The sequence below is a fragment of the Vulpes vulpes genome, chromosome 12, assembly GCF_048418805.1.
Source record: "Vulpes vulpes isolate BD-2025 chromosome 12, VulVul3, whole genome shotgun sequence".
NCBI classification, from domain to species: Eukaryota; Metazoa; Chordata; class Mammalia; order Carnivora; family Canidae; genus Vulpes; species Vulpes vulpes.
In genome coordinates, this window is record NC_132791.1 from 159,514,508 (window position 1) to 159,533,387 (window position 18,880).

Sequence of the window (18,880 nt, forward strand, 5' to 3'; positions counted from 1 at the left end):
CCTGGATGGCACCCCTGGAGGCACCCGCTGCATCTGCACAGCTGTGCTGTGACCCTGAGCCCCGTGCTGTACCTCTTGGCTCCAGAACCCCCAGGAAGCTCCCCGCTCCCTGACTGGGCTGCGCCCCTTGTGGCTCTGCCTCAGCAGGCTGCTCGGCACCTGTGTCCATCCACAGCTGGACTGTCCGTCCTCAGCATGGGGACAGGACCCCACTGGCCCAGGCCAGCACACAGCGGGCAACAAGACACCCTCGGCAAATCCTGAACAAACATCACACCAACAGCCTCCTCAAGAGAAGCAGAACAGGCAAGTGGCTGCCCCCGGCCAAGTCCCTTCCTCAGGAAATGGCAGCCCAGACTAAGCAGGAGGTGACCCTGACCAGGGCCGGAGAGGGGGGCAGGGTGGATTCGGCAGGCTCCCTTCTGTTAAACCCCTGTGTGCACGAATCTGGGAGTCAAGGATGCAGATGAGGGACCCCACTGTCCTGGGCAGGGGGAGAACACAGGAGACGGAGGGGATGATGCAGTGGGAAGGGCCCAGACTCCACACCTCAGGTATAGAGTCACCTGCTTGGAGGGTGGAAGTGCACCAGATCACCTGTTTACTGTCCCCTCCAGCAGGCCCCTCTCAAAGCCAGCTTTTTAAAATTCTACTGCACCCGTGGACAGGGCTAGGGGGCAGCTGTGGGTACCCCAGGCCTGGGCCAAAGGGCTTCGAACACGTGAAGCAGCCAGGGGAAGGAAGGACAGGTCCAGGGGCTGGGAGGGCTTCTCCCCACACGGCCCCCAGCCCTGTCTCTGTCAGGGCTCCAGGTCTACACAGGAGCCTGGAGCTGCCTAGGGGTTTTTGGAAGCAAATCCTGGGAGGTACTGACCCGTCGACATGTCCCACAGACCTCATTGGTTGACTGCTTATAGAGTGATCCATCAATTCACCAAGAACCCCACATCAGGTGCCCTGGAGCCCGAATTCCAGAAGTGACCCCCACAGCCCCCACTCCTCTCTGCAGCTAGCACCCCATCCAGCTCTGGCTTGTCATGCGTGGACCAGAGTTTCACTTGAGCAGAGCTGCAGCCCAGGAGACCTCCCCAGGCAGTCTCACTGCCCTTCAGGCTGGGGGTGCATCTCACAACCCAGCGGGCTGAGCACCACATAGGCCCCTCAGTCTGGTATATCTCCAGGGAAGCCCAAGCCCAGCAGGGTCAGGAGACCCCAGGCCAGGTCCTAGCCCCACTCTGACCCTGCTATGAGCCAATCCCTCACCTGGAGCCAGGCCTGTCAGGACGCCCTGGATGCCGGCAGAGAGCACACTGCTCCGGAGAGCATCACAAGTGCTGGGGAAGCTCATGTCCAGAGACCCTGGCCCCTTATACAACGAGCATAGCAGTGCCCCCCAACCCACAGGAGAACATGGCAATACTTCCCCGGAATCTGGAATCCGTCCAGGGAGACTGGGGGTCACAGGAGGGAGGCTGCCTCTGACCTTCAAGCCAGGGCCCCCCGTGAGCGTGGAACATAGATGCTGACTCAGAAATGCTGGCCCTCCCTGGCTCCAATGCAAGCCCCAGGGACCCCTGCCCCCCCAAATCTGCTGGCGGTGGGAAGAGCTGGGGAGCAAGAGATCAGGCTGCAGGACAGGACGGGAGCCCCCGGCCCTCCCCACCCTGGGAAGGCCCTTCCACCAGTAGAAAATAATACCTCCCACAACAAGTTCAAGAGTCAGCAAGGGAGCCAGCAATCCATGTGCCCGGAAGCCTCGAAAGTGAGACTCAAATGGCCACTCATACGTGAATGTTGGGGAACCGCGGCAACGTTCCTCTCCATGAGAGAGGCCGGACGGCGGCAGCCACACAGGGCAGGCCACTCCAGACTCAGAAAGCAGGTGGGCGGTTGCTGAGGCCTAGGGGACATGGGGAGGGGCTGGCCTACAGCCACAGGGTCTCCTTAGGGCCAGTGACCATGTTTGGAGCTAGGGAGGGGTGGTGGTGCACAAGAGTGCAAATGTGCTAAGTGCCACTGTGTTGTCCACTTTAAAAGGGCCAGTTTTACATTATGTGCATTTCAAGTCAAAAAGAAAAGCAAAAAGAAAAGCGCTCCTCCAACTGGATCCCTCACCATGCTTCAGAAGGAAGGGGGATCTGGCCTCAGTTCCTAGCAGGCTCTGAAAGGGCAGGGCCCTTGCTCAGGTGGGAGCAGCTCAGCAAATGTCCAAAGTAGCCAGTGGCCACCCCGCCTGGCAAGCCTCTGAAGGCCCTGCCCTTTCAGCTGACCGGTGACCAGGCACTGTGGAGCAAGAGCCCTCAGCACGCTGCCCCTTAGCCAACCCCCACAGCCAGTGTGGCCTCCACCCCAGCATCCACCGGCAGCCTGGGTCCAGCAATGGGCTCTCAGGTCAACCATGAGGTCCAGCCCAGCCTGGTCTGGGCGGCCGCTTGTGGACAACAGAGCCCCCAGGCAGGAAACAGGTAACAGGCACAGGGCTCCAGGCTCCCAGGGCCAGACCAGCCTGGCCTCACCACAGAGTGCCAACCACTCGGCTCCCACAGGCAGGTGCCCCACGACCAAGAGCCCCCCAGACCTGGGCGGGACCTTGGCTGTCAAGGCTGGCTCTGAGTTGGAGGGGCCCCCAGGGACCTGCACCACAGTCCCTCACCCAGTGCTGGAGACACGGCCACCAGGTTCCCCAGTGTGCATGGCTTTCCCCGCACAGGGCAGGAGGCAGCCCTCGGAGCCATGCCTTCCCGCAGGACAGGTCTCAAGTCGCTCTAGGCAGGCAGGGCAGGGTAGTGGCCACAGCACGCTGGCCACAAACCAGCCAGGCTGCAGGCTTCCCACTGGGAAGCAACCACATGGGGTCTCAGGCCTTTCAGTTCTTCACTGCCTTCCAGTCCTCAAGGGAGGCAGGAGGCTGAGGGGCAGGTGGAGCACAGCACGTGCCTTCTGCCCAGACACACCGGGCTCTGAGCTGGGCCTTCCTGTAGTCTGTCCAGCCAAGTACCCACTGCACCCCGTGGCCCCTCACCACCATCCAGACAGACCCAGCTGCCCTGTGGCCCTGGTGTGAGGGTAGCAGGAACACTGAAAAGGCACAGCCACTCTCTCTCTGAGGGTAAGGGGCAGGGCTCCAGGGCCTCAGTCAGGCCAGCAGGGCCTCAGAGCCAGGCCGCCCTCCCCTGCCCAGGCAACCCCGCACGCCAGATGCAGCTCATCCTCTTCCCTCTAACCCCACGCCCAGCCTGAGACCCACATGAGGCCAGCGGACTCTCCAGCCTGGGACCCAGACTTCCCCTCCCACCCCCTGCCCTGCCAGGCTGCTATGTGTGACTTGGTTACCCCCAGAACTCACAGTAGGGCTCCCACAGTTTTTCTGGCTGGTGGAGGGGACACAGATCATCTTCCCTGTGTCCCCAAGCATGTCCAGTCCCTTGCTGGGAGTCTGCAGAAAGAAGCAGAGCAGGGAGGGCACAGCCAAGGGAACCCACCCTGCCTGAGAGAAAGAGGAGCCCATGAGGATGGGGAGGGCTTACTCTGCAGCATGAAGGCCAAGACTGCCCAGGAGACAGCCACCAAAGCCCAGTGGGAGGTGGGGGGGATGCCTGGGTCTTGAATCTGTGGGGATTGTCAGTCCTCATCCTGCCAGCCCACCCAGGCCTCAGGCGACCTGTTAGCAGCCAGGATTTATGAGGTCCTGCCTGCCAAGGACCCAAGAAGCCTCCCTTCCTGCAGCCAGGTGTCACCCAGACAGGCCAGGGCTGCTCCCCAGTCTCAGCTGAGAGGGCTGATGAAAGCCAGCTGGACCGCAGTCGCCTGCATGAGGCTCAGGAGCCGCAGGTAAGGGGGGTGGCCTCACTCCACAAAGGGCCCCGGGTGCAAGGGGCCTGGAAAGGTGCCTCCCTTGGGAGGGACGGGCAGCCTCTCACACTCCATGCATCTGGGAAGAAGGGCACCCAGGAGCATGACGGCACCAACCTGGGGAGCCCCCGCCCCAGCAGGATGTGCGGCTGGGGCCTGCCCTGCCTATCTCTCCAGGAATGTTCCACACCCCCTCCCTGCTTCCCTCAGGGGAGACGGGACAACTGAGGCTCCCTGTGTGAGCTTGCTCTGCAGGCCCACATGCCTGCTCCCAGCCAGAATGGGTTTGGGCCTGCTTCAGAAGCCCGTCAGGGTGGGGCCGAGCATGGGCAACCCGCCCCACCCCCAGGGACCCCTCTCCCATGCACCCAACTGCGTGTCTTGGGCAGGAGTTCTGGCCCCCAAGATAGGTCACATGAGACCCCTGTGGGGGCTTCTGACCAGCCTAGGGGGCAGCCGCTATGGGAAGCATGCGAAGCAGTGACAGGCCTGACTGGAGGACCACAGTGACTGCTGGGCCAGACCAAGGACAAGGCCATAGGGCCCAGTACAGGCCAGGTCCCTGGGTCCCAGGGCAAAGTTGCAGAGGGGACGTGGCTTTGACTCAGGAGAGAAAATTCACCTGGAGTCAGGAAAGGGGGTTCCCGGCTGTAGCAATAGGCGTGCAGTGTCCTGAGGATGCAGTGATGACAAAGGACCTCAGCTGGGAGCGTGAACAACAGAAATGTATTCTCTCAGGGTTCTGGAGGCCAGACATGAATCAGCGTCATGGGGCTGAAACCAAGGTGTCGGCAGGGCCATGCTCCCTCCTGAGGCTCCAGAGGCCTTTAGGAGGGGCCAGCATACTGGGCTTCTGGGGGGCACCGCACCCACCTCCGTGCCCAGGCCTCCTCAGGAATTCCCGAGGGAGGCCCTCCCACTTCTGGGGCATTCCCACCTGAGTCCTATGCCAGATGCCCGGGGCTAAGGGGCCCCCTCTGCCCCTCCACGCGAGCTGGGAGCTGGGTGAGGCAGGGCTGGCGTAGGGCTGAGCCCTGCACACAGGGCTCCAGGCTGGCTGGGCCTCCCAGGTACTGGGTGAACACAGCACATCGCAAAAACCCTCTGGGCCTGTTACCTCATCTCAAACAGGGAGAGCGGTGCTCACAGTGGAGGTCAGCCTGGGGTCTCCAGGGGCCCCCAGAGAGCACTGAGGCCCCAGCCAGCTTTTGATCCCATTCAGATCAAAAAACAAAGCCCAAAGCAGTGCAGCCCCAGGGCCCAGCCTGGGACTCAGGCCTCCACAGCCAGACCCCAGACCCCGACCCTCCTCAGTGGCTGCACCAGCCTGTTATGGAAACGCAGAGACTGCCCTCACCCCCCACGGCCACACAGAACCTCTCTGGGTTCGCCTACATTATCCCGGCAAGGCAGCACCTGCCTCAGCTTGTCCTGATGCTCACAGGCCACGTTCCCTCCCACACCAGGGCCAAGGTACAGTTTCCTGGCTCTGGGCAGGCGTGTGCCAGGGGCAGCAGGGAGCAGGGGCCGCAGCCAACACCAGACCCAGCCCTGACCCTAGAGGACGAAACTGTCCTTGGGGAGGGTCTCAAAACCTATGCGGCGCTGCCCAGGGGAGGGGGCTTGGCTGTGAGCCCCTCTTCACAGTGGGCTCGGCCTGTTACAGACAGAGCAAACCCCCTGCCCCCGCCACCCCACTCCACCGACCCGGGCACTGTGTGATTTTGGCTGTGCAGGCGGGCCATCTCCCTGCTTCTGCCACGGCCAGGAGTCCCGGGGCCCTCAGGTAACCTGGACCACTCTGGGTGCCAGCTTCCATGCTGAATTCTGTGGCCTGGGTCCAAAGAGACCCCCGTGAGCTCCCTGGGGCAGAAGACGCCACATACGTCTTACGAGGTTGCCACGGTAACTGGCACGTCTGAAACTGTTAGCTGGATGGAACTGAATTCACACAAGGAACCTCAACACCTAACTGTTCAAATATCAAATTAGAATCATTTGTGGGACGCCTGCATGGCTCAGCGGTTGGGCAGCTGCCTTCGGCTCAGGTCATGATTCCACAATCCGGGATCGAGTCCCGCATCAGCCTCCTGCAAGGAGCCTGATTCTCCCTCTGCCTGTGTCTCTGCCTGCCTCTCTCTCTCTCTCTCTCTCTCTCTCTCTCTGTGTGTCTCATGAATAAATAAATAAATATTAAAAAAAAAAGAACCATTTGTAACAATGACAATTAGAAACCAAATGACTCTGAGCAGGTCCTCAGGAGACAAAGGGAACAAGGCGTCCAGAGGTAGGCTGAGCAGCAGGCCATGAGAGCACAGAGACCCAGCAGGAAAGCCAGGTCACCCAGCCCAGTCCCAGGGGCAGGGACACACTTTCTGGACAGGGTTGGGCCAGAGGCTAAAACTCCAGGGGTCAGACAAATGTGCACCAATGTGTATGCACCACGACAGTGTCACACAAGTGGCTTCACTGCCCTAAACATCCCCTGGGCCCCACCAGCCCACCGGTCCTCTCCCAGCCCTGGCAACCATGGGTCCTTGCACACTCTCTGTGGCTTTATTTTTCCCAAATGTCCTATAGTTGTAATCATACAGTGTGTGGCCTTTTGAGACACACTTGCTTCACTCAGCCATAGGTGTTTAAGAACACTGAGCTGTTCACGTGGTTTTCCAAGAGGACATCTGTCCTAGGAGGCAGGGAATGCTCCCCAGTTCAAGGGAGTTCTTCCCAGGACCCATCAGCCTCCTGCCCATCTGTGGTCTCCAGGGCAACCATGGAAACCAAGAGTGAGTCGCCTAGACACAATCAGACAGGACTTACCCACTCTGGATTTCCAGGGTCACCTGGCAGTCCCCTCTGGGAGAAGGTCCCAGGGACTGGTCAAGAGTGGGGTGGTGGGTCCTCTCTCTTTCAGGCCTCTCCCAGAATTCCAGGGGTCAGCTCTTGGCCCCTGTGTCCCCACATCCAGGAACAGAGGTAGCCTGAGGTCAAGTGAGGCTGCAAGTTTTCATGAAGCACCTGCTAAACACACCTTTGTCTCTGGCAAGCAGGGGGTGCCATGGGGATGAGTCCTGACCAGAGGAGACTGCCTTCAGCAGGGGGGTGGGGGGGTGGGCACAGTACCACCAGGCAGAGGCTGACACTGGCTCTGGCCTGTTAAGGTGGTGGAACCAGGACATTCAGGCTTCCAGCAGAGCTTGGGGGACCTCATCCAGGCACAGGGGCTGGGAGGTGGGGGAGGCACTCTCAGCTGCCAGTCCAGGAAGGGCCCTGAGGTGCAAGATGAGGGAGGGTTCCAGCCAGGCTAGAGACCAGGGGCCCAGAGGCTTCCCAAGCAGGCCCCTTGTGGGCAACTGATTTAAGGCATCACTAGAGACACTGGAGGAGGTAGACCGACCCGGGGAAGGACCAGAAGGCCTCCCCCACCTCCTGCCATCAGCCCAGGACGCTGAACTGCCTTCTCTGACATCACATAGTTCCTCTGTTTACTCTGAAAGTTATCGAGTTTGGTCTGTTTATACAAATCAGCATTCAAATATGTGGGAATGGGGGTTTTTTCCATTTGTTTCCCAGAAAACATGACAAAATGTAAAAGGCCCAGAAGGGAGCCAAGAACATTCCTTGGTTCCCCAAATGTCCAGGTCTCTACTCCCTACATCACCAAGTTCCCGGGATGGCTCACTGCTTCGGCAACTGCAGCTGCACCCTAGACAGGGGTGAAGCTTAGGAAGGGCTGGTGTGGGCAGAGCCATGCACACTCTGAGCCAGCTCTTCTGTGTGCATGTGTGTGTGTGCACGCATGTGTGCACTGTGCACAGGTATGCATGCATGTGTGTGCACTGTGCGTGTGTGCATGTGCATGTGTGTTGTGTGTGCATGTGTATGCATGTGTGTGCATTGTGCATTGTACATTGTGTGTGCATATGTGTGTATGTTTGCATTGTGCATGCATTTTGTGTGTGCATTGTGCACTGTGTGCACATGCATGTACGTGTGCATTGTGCATGTGTATATTGTGCACGTGTACATTGTGCATGTGTGCATTGCACAAGTGTGCATTGAGCATACATGTGCATGTATGCATATACTTGTTTGCACTGTGCACACATATGTCCATTTGTGCATGTGTGCATGAGTGTGCATGTGTGCATATGTATGTTTGCATTGTGCACGTGTGCACTATGTGCATGTACGTTTGCATTATGCACGTGTGCATTGCCCATGTGTGTATTATGCATACATGTGCATGTGTGCCCTTACTTGTTTGCACTGTACACACATATGTCCATTGTGCACATGCGTGTGTGCAGGTTTTTCTCTGTCCCAAGAATCTTGATTTCTGGACACACAATCAGTCCACTCATAGCCGATCTAATCCCCTGCAGTCGAGACCTAAGAACTGTGCAATCCAGAGGCCTTAGAGGCCCTGACACCAGGCGTCCACCCTCTCGTCTAGACAACAGGATGTGACACCCTCTTTGCATCTTGCTCAGTTTCTAGGCCAAGATTAGGAAGGGCTGGGGGGCTCAGCACCTCCCTGCTCTTTCCTGAAGCAGAGCCTGGAACTCTACCCAGAGGGGGCTGGGGCCTCGCTGGGAGCCCAGCCACCCAGCCGCCCCAGAGAGACACTGGGCTCTGACACCCTGCTTGATGCCTGGTTGGCCCTTCATGCCTCTCTGGTGTGAAACTGTGGAGCTAGACCCCCTTGAGCCTCTGGTCAGCTGTGTACCTGGCCCACCAGGAGCCCCAAGGCCAGGCTCACCTTGTCCAGGACAGCAGGTATGGTGGTACCACCTGCCCTGGCCGGCTCCTGAGCAATGGCTATAGCAGAGGGGAGAGCTGGCCCCTCTCAGGACTGACTCTCCAGTGAGCAAGCTGTTCTCCCCAAGCTCTCCAGACAGACATCCGACTGCCCACCCGGGCATCTCTGTGCCGCCCGCCTCGCAGCCATGCTCCTTTCTAGCCCACACGAGGGTCACTTTCCCAGGAGCCTCCCACTCTGTTGGCCAGCTGAGGCCCCTGCACAGTGAGTGCCACCCACGTACACACATCACACGTACCTCTGCAAGTGGCCTGTCCCATCTGCCCAAAACCTCAGCAGATACTCACTGCCCCTAGTTCCACACCAGTCTCTCTAGGTCCCCGGAGACCTCGAGGGCATTTCCCTACAGGCCCCCATGTTGACCCCATGCTTGGTGCCAGGCCAGATCCAGATTACACATTCCCTCCACCACCCACATCACTCCTCTGGTGATGGGATGCCTGCCCCTGCCCCCACCAGGGACTGCCCCCAGCAGCACCTGGCACACAGTGAAAGCCAACAAATACTCATTGGAAGAGTGTTTGCTGAAAGAGGGGAGATTAAAGGTGATGATTATTTCGTCTGGGATTTGGGTACAAGTTGTCTGTTTTCTGTAAAGAGCCCTCCTCTGGCTCCTCCTCTGGGCCCCCAGATGCCTCTAAGAGGAGGGATGAGGCTGATGTTTGGGGCTTAGAATTCAAGAGGCATTCAAAGGCCTAACCTACAGATAGGAACACAGCCCGGAGAGGCTGATGTGGCCACCTTGGTGCCTGGAGCCTCAGGCCCTATAGTGTCCACCCCCCTGGGCCCTGGGCAAAACCCCAAGGCCAGAGGGCACCTCCCAGCCCTGCCCGCCCCTCCTGGCCCAGAGACCCAAACAGAAGCTCCAAGTACCCATTGGCCTTTGCCTGCCCTGGTCATGTCCATTTCAGAAAAGGGACCACTATGCCCCCCACCCCTCAGACCAGGCCCTGGGAACTGCCTCTTTCCCTCACACCCCACACAGAGCTAGGCCGGCATCACCCCTCCCCTCGCCTGTACCCATAGTTGGCCTTCTCTCCCCACCCCACCGGCTCCAGCTCTTTGGCCACCAGCCGTCCCTAGCCTGAGTCACCACGGCTCCCTGGATGTCCAGCCTGAGCACCCTGGGCAGACCCTAAAACACAAGTTTGCCCCCTCACCGTCCCGACTTAGAGCTCTCAGCAGTCCCGAGGATGTGCACGTTCCACAAACGTGTGCTAAGCAGCCAGGCCAAATAAACGCCTTGGCGAGCCCTAGAGGACCCACTGCAAACTCATCCCTCCCGGGACCCGCCAGGTCTCCACATCTCCACACTCACGTCCATGGTGAATAAATACTTAAGCCCTCAGAGCCCCCCACAATCCTCCCTGATGCAGCCCCCATCACTCCCACCCCTCCTCCTAGCTCATCCTTCATACCTGGCACTCCTGAATCATCATCTCACCTCCGCAGTCTGCCCCCTGGGGACTCCCAGGCCATCTCCCTATTTTCTCACCCTGGGACCATCTGGGTCTCATCCTCTCTTTCCCACAGTGTCCCTCAGGCCTCAGCAGCTGTCAGAAGTGACACCTGGCACCACAGGGCTGGGCTGATGCTTGGTCTGCCCAGAGTTGGGCAACCTGAAATCCCAGGCGGCCCCTGAGCCTGCTCTGGCCTCTTGCTGCCACCAGGGGGCGCCGGTGCCCCAGCCCTACTGCAAAGGTAGGAAGAGCTGACCGCCAGGTGGCTGGGGCAGGAGCCCCTTCCAGGAGGGGGTCTGTAAGCCCCACCCTCCCCATGGCTGTTCTCTGGTTCCTTCCTGCTGCCCGAGGACAGCGTTGGCAGGGCTGGAGGCCCTGGGGGCACCACTGGCTGGCTGGGGTCGAGGGCCCCGTTTGCTTGGGGCTCCCATGTCCCCCACCCCTGAGCCTCTGGGCCTTCCTCACTCCACCCACAGAGCCCGGTGCCAGCTGAGGGCAGAGATCAGCATGGACAAGGACATGGCCTTGTGTGGACATCTGCCTTGCATGGGGTAAAGCCACGGGGGACACCACCCAGAGCACAGGGCCAGCTGATGTCCTCCATCCCACCAGAACTCTGCCCTGGGGCCTCCAGAGTGACATTGTCCCACCAGGACCCCTACCCCCACCACCACCCTCAGGGCCTCCACCACCTTCCAGACTCCCAGGGGGGCTGCCCACCCCAATGAGCCCCCAAGGAAGAGAACATGTAGTCGGCAGGTGCACAGAGGGCCTGGCTATTGGTCACCCACGTCAGTCATTCATTCCAGTAGCATATAGAAAGCCCAGCAGGGACTCAGCTCGGTGCCTGCCACATGGGAGCACACGGAGAGGGGCCATGGCCAGATGTGCCTCCTCTTCAGAACACAGTCCTGTCTGTAGAAGGAGGGGCTTGGGCCAGCATCCACCACCACCTCTGACCCTGGGTTCTCAGGTCAAGGCAGCCTCCCCAGCAAAAGCACCATCCCAAAGTATCTGGGGGAAACCAAGTCCCCATCCACCTGGGGAGATGCTTCTGCTCTGAGACAGCCAGGTGAGTCCAGGCAGCTACCCAAGACTTGGGCCCAGCCTCCCCCTTCCCAGAGCCTGGCTTCAGAAATGGGCAGGTTCAGCCCTTCTACACTCACAGCTGGGAGCAGCATGGGTGACTGTTCTGTAGCTGCACCCACCCCCCCAGGGCCATCCCCACTGGCCCAGCCTGGCTATGCCTTGGAAACAGGAGACGAAGCCATGTTCACTTGAGCATGAGCAGGCGCCCGTGTCACTCCCAAAGACAGCCCTCCAGGCACCCTGCCACTCCGAAGCCATTCACCAGTTGTCGCCCACCCACAGGGGGAGCAGGGGTGTCTGCGGCCTCAAAGGGCGAGGGCGGGTACCAGCCTCCAGGCACTCCAACAGTCCGGGCCCCCAAACAAAGGGGTCATACCGCCCAAGACCCTGCTTGCACGATCCCCTGATGCTCCCAGGTGGACACATGAGGCTCTCCCTGAGGCCGTGGATCGAGCAGGCACATCCCAGGGCTGGCTGGGCCACGGCAGGGCACCCTCTCCCCACAGACCTTGGCATCTTTCCCCTTACACTGGAATCGAGGCGGCTCAGCCAACTCCGTATGTGTTCCCAGGGCACAGACGATGGGCCGGCCCAGAAGGCGGTGAGCAGAGCTGCCAGCGTGGCCTACACCCACCCTGTGTCCACACCTGCTGCTGCAGTTCAGCCAAGTGACAAACAGGCTGCCCAGCTTGGCCCAGCTCAGCCCCACACCAAGTCACCCCGAGGCTGGGCAGACAGGGGCACAGCCTGGCTCCGAACATTGCCCCTCAGTGACCTCACCTACGAAGCAGGGCAGGAAGCCTTCATTGAAGTCAGAGGACTCCACGGGGGAGTGTAAGCATCACTGGCTCCCTACCCCATAGTCTTTGCAGGGCTGACCCAAGGACAGTGACCCCACACACAGCTCAGAACAGGGACAGGCTGCATGGGCTCCAGATGCGCCTGACCACAGACATGCTCTCCCCCCAGGGGCTGGAGAGAAGCTCCTTGCATGGGCCTGGTGCCCAGTGCTGAGTCCTACACCAGCACCAGCCACCTCATCCGTGCCACCTCTTCCCCAGGACGACATCCCACCCCTCCTGTGGGCCCTTGTCAAGCTGGGAGTGTCTAGAGATGCTCATCCCAGAGGACAACAGCTCCTGGGAGGTGGTAGTCTGTCCTGGACCAGCCCAGGGTCAGCCCAAGTCCACCCATCCCAGCCTGCCCATCCTCGTGGTGCACAAACACTCAGAGAGAGGTTCTCAGGAGGCCTCAGCTCCCAGCCCCGCCACCCTGACTTCCAGGAGGACAAGTCTGGAATCCCAAGTGCTGGATGCAGAGTCCCCAGGGATAGCAGAGAGGCCCAGAGGCCTCGATGGTCACACAACACACTGGCCCTCTGCAGGTCCCTAAGCCCGGCCAGCACAGGGCAGATCGGTCTGCCCTGCACACCTGCCAGGGCACAGAGGAACACGCACAGGGACATGTGCTGCACCCACTCTGTGTAGGATGGAGATGTTTGGTGGATGTGGTGTGGAGTGTGTCTCTCCTGGTGAACAAGTCGTGTCATGCGTTTGCTGCCAAAACTCGCCCTTCCTTGTCCCAGAGCAGAAAAGACAATGCCAGTCCTTTGGAAGGGAGCCCACAGACAACGAGCACGAAGCCAGCCCATCTGAAAGCCAGGGGCGTGCCGGGGGCATCAGACTGCCCCCCAGAGCTGGGAGTGGAGGGCAGGCACTCAGGGCAGGACCGGGAACCCATGCCCCTTCTGTTGGTGGGTGCACTGAGTCTGGGCCAGGTGAGGCACAGTCTTTCCCACTAGGAACCGAGTGAGGCGACCCAGCTATCCAGTGTCCAAGAATCTTCCAAATTGCCCAGTAAAACCAAGTGGCCACAGAGCCATCTAGATTTCTCTGCCTGGGGGTTCCCAGGTCCATGCCTGGCAACGCACATCATGGTTTGCTTAGGGTCAATGGTCCCCAGGTCGGGTGGCCACACCCACGAGGGAGAGCATGGATGTGCGGGGAGCGTGCCTCCTTCCTGCTCTGTGCTGGCCTCGAGACAGGCTCTGCGGAAACCCGACACAAAGCAGGATGGGTGGCAGCACAGGGCTCTGTGGGGACATGGGTTCCTCCCTCCCGAGATCTCTGCTCACAGGGCCAGCTGTGCCGGAGCCCCCAATGGAAGGCTAATCCACAGGTTCATCCTGCCCTGACCCCAAATAGCAAGGTGACCTCCCTGGTGCTACCAGCTCCCAGCGGAGACGGGCCTGGGCAGCAGCTCCTTGACGCCAGAGCTGGCAGGAGGCCAGCGTAGCAGGCTGTCCGCACCCTGGGCCACTACCTCCTCCTCCTGAAGTAACGGCCCTGTTATCAGCTGGCCTGGCTCCACGTGATGCTGCCCAGGCCCCATTTCGACCCGGGCACAGAGGGCCAGGCCCTGCTCTGGAATGCCTGGAGCCGCCAAGACCCGAGAGCAGATTCAGGATGCTGATGCCAACTCCCTGCTTGCAGACCCCTCGTTAATTATCCTGCCGGGATAGGGAGCCAGGCACGAGCCCCAGGAATCCTGAAAATGAGCTATCAGCACATTTCCTAGAATTTGCCCCCGGAAGAGGCAGGGCTCTGGGCTGCCAGCGCTTGGCAGGTGGGCAGCCAGTGCATGGTGGGGTGGAGTGGACTCGAGGCCGAGGCACCATCCCAGAGCTCAGAGCCTGCCCAGAGCTGCTCTGCTGGCCACCTCAGGCCCTCCCTCCATGAGATCCCAGGGCACAGCTGGGCCAGGAGCCAGCAATGTGGCCCGCAGAAGGGGCCCAACCACTAAGGCAGAGCCAGCCCCAGAGAGGACTGCTGAGTGCAGGACCCCCCCACCCCCCAGGTAGGAATGCTCCAGGACTTTAGATACTGAAGTCTCCACCAACAGCTTGGAGGATAGCTTCGTTTCATTGACTCATGAGGTGCCCCTACAGCCAGTAAGAGGGTAAGAGGGGCTGGGTAAGAGGGGTGAGAGGCCCCCACGGGGGCAGATTCCTGGGGCAGTGAGAAGGAGGCCCAGCACAGTAGGCTTCTTGGCAAGTGGGCAGCTGCCTGGCTCCCTTCAGGCCAGTGGGCTACTGGGAAAACATCTGCCTGAGGCCTGGGATAGGCCCCTCCACCCCAAACACATCAGAGGGAGTGGCTGCACCCTAGCCCATCAGTCCCAAGGTAACGACGGTCTGGGGATCCACACGGATGCCTGTGCCGACAAACCCCAGAACCACCCAGGCTCCCCCATCCCAGCCTGCAGGGGCCCCCGTGAGCATCCAGCCCTGCGCTGGTGAGTCCAGGAGCCTGCCGAGCACCACTGAGCACCACTAACCCCAGCAATTGATGAATGGCCCGAGCTCAGGGTCCCCATCTATAAAACGGGACGAGCACCCCGCCTACCCAGGGTGCACCCCAGGACCACCCTGTAGTCCTGGAAAGGATACTTCACAGAAGAGTCTGGGTGAACTTTGGGGAGGGAGGAGACAGGACAATGTGGCTGAGGACAGATTCACAGGGTCCTTTCAAGCGACCACCCAGGAGAACAGGGTGGGGTCTCTAGCCTGGGGCAGCCTAGGGAGGGGAAGCAGGGAGGCCCCACACGGGCAGGGGCATTGGAGATGCCCTCTCTGCAGACGCCCAATCAGAACAGGCAGGGCAGGCTCACAGACCCCACTCCCAGGAGGGTCTGCCTGTCGGCTCTCCTGTCTATAATTACACCATAAGAAGACCACCCGACTCTGGAGTCAGGCCTGGGAGAGGCCCACAGCCCCGCTGTGCACAGGCAGGCGCAGAGGCCACGATCATCCCAAAAGACAGAGGCGCCTTTGTGGTTGGCTATGGGGGGAGGTGGTACTTAACAACCTGGTAGGTAAGCAATTCGCCATGTGAACATAAATGCCTCTCCCAGAGTCAGCCGCTTTGAAAGACTGGCTTGGATGCCACGCATGGCCGGTCTCAGCTGTCCTAGAACAGACCGCGTATAGACCGGCCACCCTGCAGGGATGCGGCCCAGCCTCAGGCAGGACAGGCCTACAGCAGCCACCCCTGGTCCAGCCCAACACCAAGGGCAGCAGGGCACAGGCCAGAGGGCAGAGTCACAGCCACTACCCCCCTCCATGTGACCCCCAAACCTTCTCCTCCCAAGGGCCGAGGTGGCCCCATGCCAGGCAGCAGAAGTCACCAAGCAGACACCCCAGTGCCGCCTCCTGCAGGAAAGCAGGGCTCTGGAGATTTTAGGAAGTGTCTTCGGAGGCAGTGCTTCATGCAGCTAAAGCAGGTGTGCATGGAGAAGACAAAGCCCACGGCCGCTCTGCCACTTGGGCCCCCCCGCAGGCAGAGGAGAGCCACTCCAGACTGCATGGCTGCGTTTTCTGATCACCCAGAAAGTGGACCCAGCTCTGCAAAGGCTGGATCCCAAGGGCAACCTCCCAGGGAAGCCAGGAAGCATCCCCGGCTGAGGGGAAAGGTGCCAGGTGCTCACAGGGGATGCCCCCTAACTCCTGGGGTCAAAAAGCAACCTCCTGCAGGCAGCCAGTGTGAGATGGCACAGGGAAGCGCACGGGGAACCTGGAACCATGGCCCAGGATCAAGGTCAGAGGCTGGTCAGGACAGGTTAGCCCAAGGCCACAGCCACAGGACCCTGGCTGAGCCGCCTCCGAAGCAATCAGGCCAGGCTAGGGCTGCAGTGGCTGCCACCTTCAGGACAGTGGCCCCCACAGGAGCAGCAGGACATCAGCCATTCCCCTCAGCCCACGCCGGAGGGAAGGAGGCCAGGAGATGAGACACTGTGGCCCAGAGTCCCCAGCCCCTCATCGGGGGCAGCACGGGCCCTTCTCGGCTCCCGCCCCTCACCCCTCAATGAGGACCAGGCTCCAGAGCAGCAGTGGCTCCCACGCCTGGTCCCAGCGGCTGGCCAAGAGCAGCGCTGGGCAGTATCTGGACCTTGGGCCAGGGGTCAGACTCCCACCGTCAGACACAGTGGGCAGCACTGACGGGCAGCCTGGGAGGCCTGCTTCCTCTCCACTGATCAATCCACCCAATTTAGAAACAGAGCTGTCCTTGAGCCAGGGCCAGAGGCTCAGACAGCGGGGCCTGCTCCCACCCCCACGCCCTCACGCTGCAGCCCCATCCTACTGCTCTGCTTCCCAGCACAGCAGCCTCCAGCCCACACCCCGGGCCCCTAGCCACTGGCTTCCTGCTCAGAAGGCAGGACCCGTGAGGGCACGGGGGCTCCCAGAAGGGCCTCTGACCTCTCTCCCTGTGAGGTCGACGTGGAGGCAGAGGAGCAGGTCACAGGGCACCTGCCAGGCCAGCCAGCCCCAAGGCGGCCGTCCTGGCCTCAGGTCCTCCACCGGCCAAGCTTGGCCTAGAGAGCCTGGGTGGGGACTGCAGAAGTAGGGTCAGCCCAGAACTCCCAGGGTCCTCAGCTGCCCTCTCTAGGCCAGGCCAGTGGCGGGAGGGTGGGGGGGGTGGCGGGGGGGACACGTGAGCTGCACCCCACAGAGGCTCAGGTATGCTGCCCCTACAGTTACTCCTAGAACAAGGGGCAATCCCCAGTCACTGCGTCATCCATCCCAACACCCTCATGCCCAGCAGATGAGGGATGGTGCTGCCTCCCACCTCAGGGTTCTCCACCAGGGCACCCTGCACTTCACCTGCGCTGACACCTGGGACCTGCACAAAACCACCCTCTGTCCCGACCTGACCAAAGGAGTGACTAGGGTCCAGGATGCTGTCCCGGGTCCAACTGGCCCTCGTACAGGCCACAGAAGCTGGCCCTGGCCACACTGAGGGCCTGAGCTGGATGAGGTGAGGGCTCTGCTATGGGGGACCCAGGGCCCAGCCCCCCACACTCTGCCCCCTATCCTGGGCTCTGCCCACATAGGCCCCCTAGTGTTCCAGCCACTGGTGCAGAAAGCCTTCCGGAGAGGGTTGGAGGAGAGGGGAGGGGAGCTGGGGTGGTGGGAGGGGGGACAGAGGGCTAAGCCACTGGAGCCCCCTGGCCTACAGCCCCAGGGAGGAGAGGGCCATTGGGGGTGGGACTCTTCCTAGGGGCTCCCTCCCCCTCTGCTTGCCACAATCGACCTAGCAGGGTGCCTTCCTCCCCCACCTCTTTTGTTCAAATGAAAGACTTTGGGGGAACCAGAAAAAAATGTGGCTTTTATTTTCAAAACTGGAATCAATTATAATTGGGGGGTTAGTTAAATATTCCCAACTGTGCTGAGGCTCAGGTCCGCCTCATCCAGACCCAGCAGGAGGGAGACTGGAAGATGGTGCCATCGGAAGTCTGGGCGGAAGTACAGTCTGGGGCGCCCCTGCAGGTGGTCAGCCCTTATGCCTGGCCCTGCACGTCCAGTCTACACACCCAGCCTGCACACCCAGCCCTGCACATCCACCCTTGAAAATCTAGCCTTACACACCTAGCCCTGAACACCCAACCCTGCAAACCAGGCCCTGCACACCAGCCCTGCACGCCCAACCCTACAAATCCAGCCCTGCACATCCAAACCTTCACTGCACGCTCAGCCCTGCATGTCCAGTCTGCACACCCAGCCATGCACACCCAACACTGCATATCTACCCCTGCACACACAGCCTTGCCCATCCACCCCTGCACTGCACACTCAGGCCTGCATGTCCAGTCTGTACACCCAGCCATGCACACTCAACCCTGCACACCCAACCCTGCATATCTACTCCTGCACACCCACCCCTGTACTCTCAGCCTGACAAGAAGCAGGGCAGAGCAGGGCTGGCCTTTAGGGGGTAGGGCAGGTGCCCCCAGCTGCTTCCTGGAGGACATGACCGAAGACAGCCCTCTCCCCAGCAGGGACCCCAGAGGCATCTGTGCAGCTGACCATAAGCTACACCCTGTTCCAGCAACATCCCCAAAGGGAGCTCACCACCAGGACCAGCTATCTCACCCCAACCTGAACAAACCTCCCAACAAGCAGCACACGGTTCATAAAGGTTAGCTGAATGAGACAGAAGGTCCTCAAAGCATTTCCCCGCTTCTACTCGTGGCCAAACCTGGAAGAGCCGCAGTGTGACAGTTGGCCCCCTCCATCCAGGCCTGGACCTAGCCTGAACCCCAGCCTGCCTTGGGAGTGGGGCATAGGGGTCACATGGGGCAGCCCGCAGAGGGGTTCAGGGTCCTAAAGTCAGGAGGTGAGGCTGAGGCATGGAGCCAGAGGGACCAAGGCATGGGGCAGCATTCCCCCAGCACCTGGGGGTGCTCTAGACAGCAGGCCTCACTCCACAGCCTGGGCATCAGTCCTCCCAGCCCACAGAGCCCACAAAGCAGCATGATTGAGGAACTGGCTCAGCAGAGAACCTTCCAACTAACCGAGAGCATTGGGTAAGCAGCCAGAGCCGCCGCCTGCCAGCAACTGGGGGTGCTGGCACCTGTCTCAGAACTCAGGGACTCAGCCTCTCCCCAGGACCTCTGCCTGCAGCCCATGCTGGAGGTAGATGGGAAACCACCACCTGGGAACACACAAGGACTGGCCAGAGGGCAGGGGCCCCTCTACAAACAGGGGGCCCCCTGTTCCCCACAATTTACTGAGGCCCACCCCTCCCCCAGCTGCCTGCTGGACGTCTGAAGCATTGAAGCATGGCGTAGGACGTCCGCCCTGGCATCCACCTGGAAGAAG

General features: G+C 60.7%; 1 protein-coding gene across 5 annotated transcripts in view; it reads right to left on the reverse strand.

The window, feature by feature from the left end:
* The window catches only part of MEGF6 (multiple EGF like domains 6), an 86,648-nt gene that overhangs the window by 46,985 nt on the left and 20,783 nt on the right, over positions 1–18,880 (reverse strand). The window lies entirely within an intron of this gene.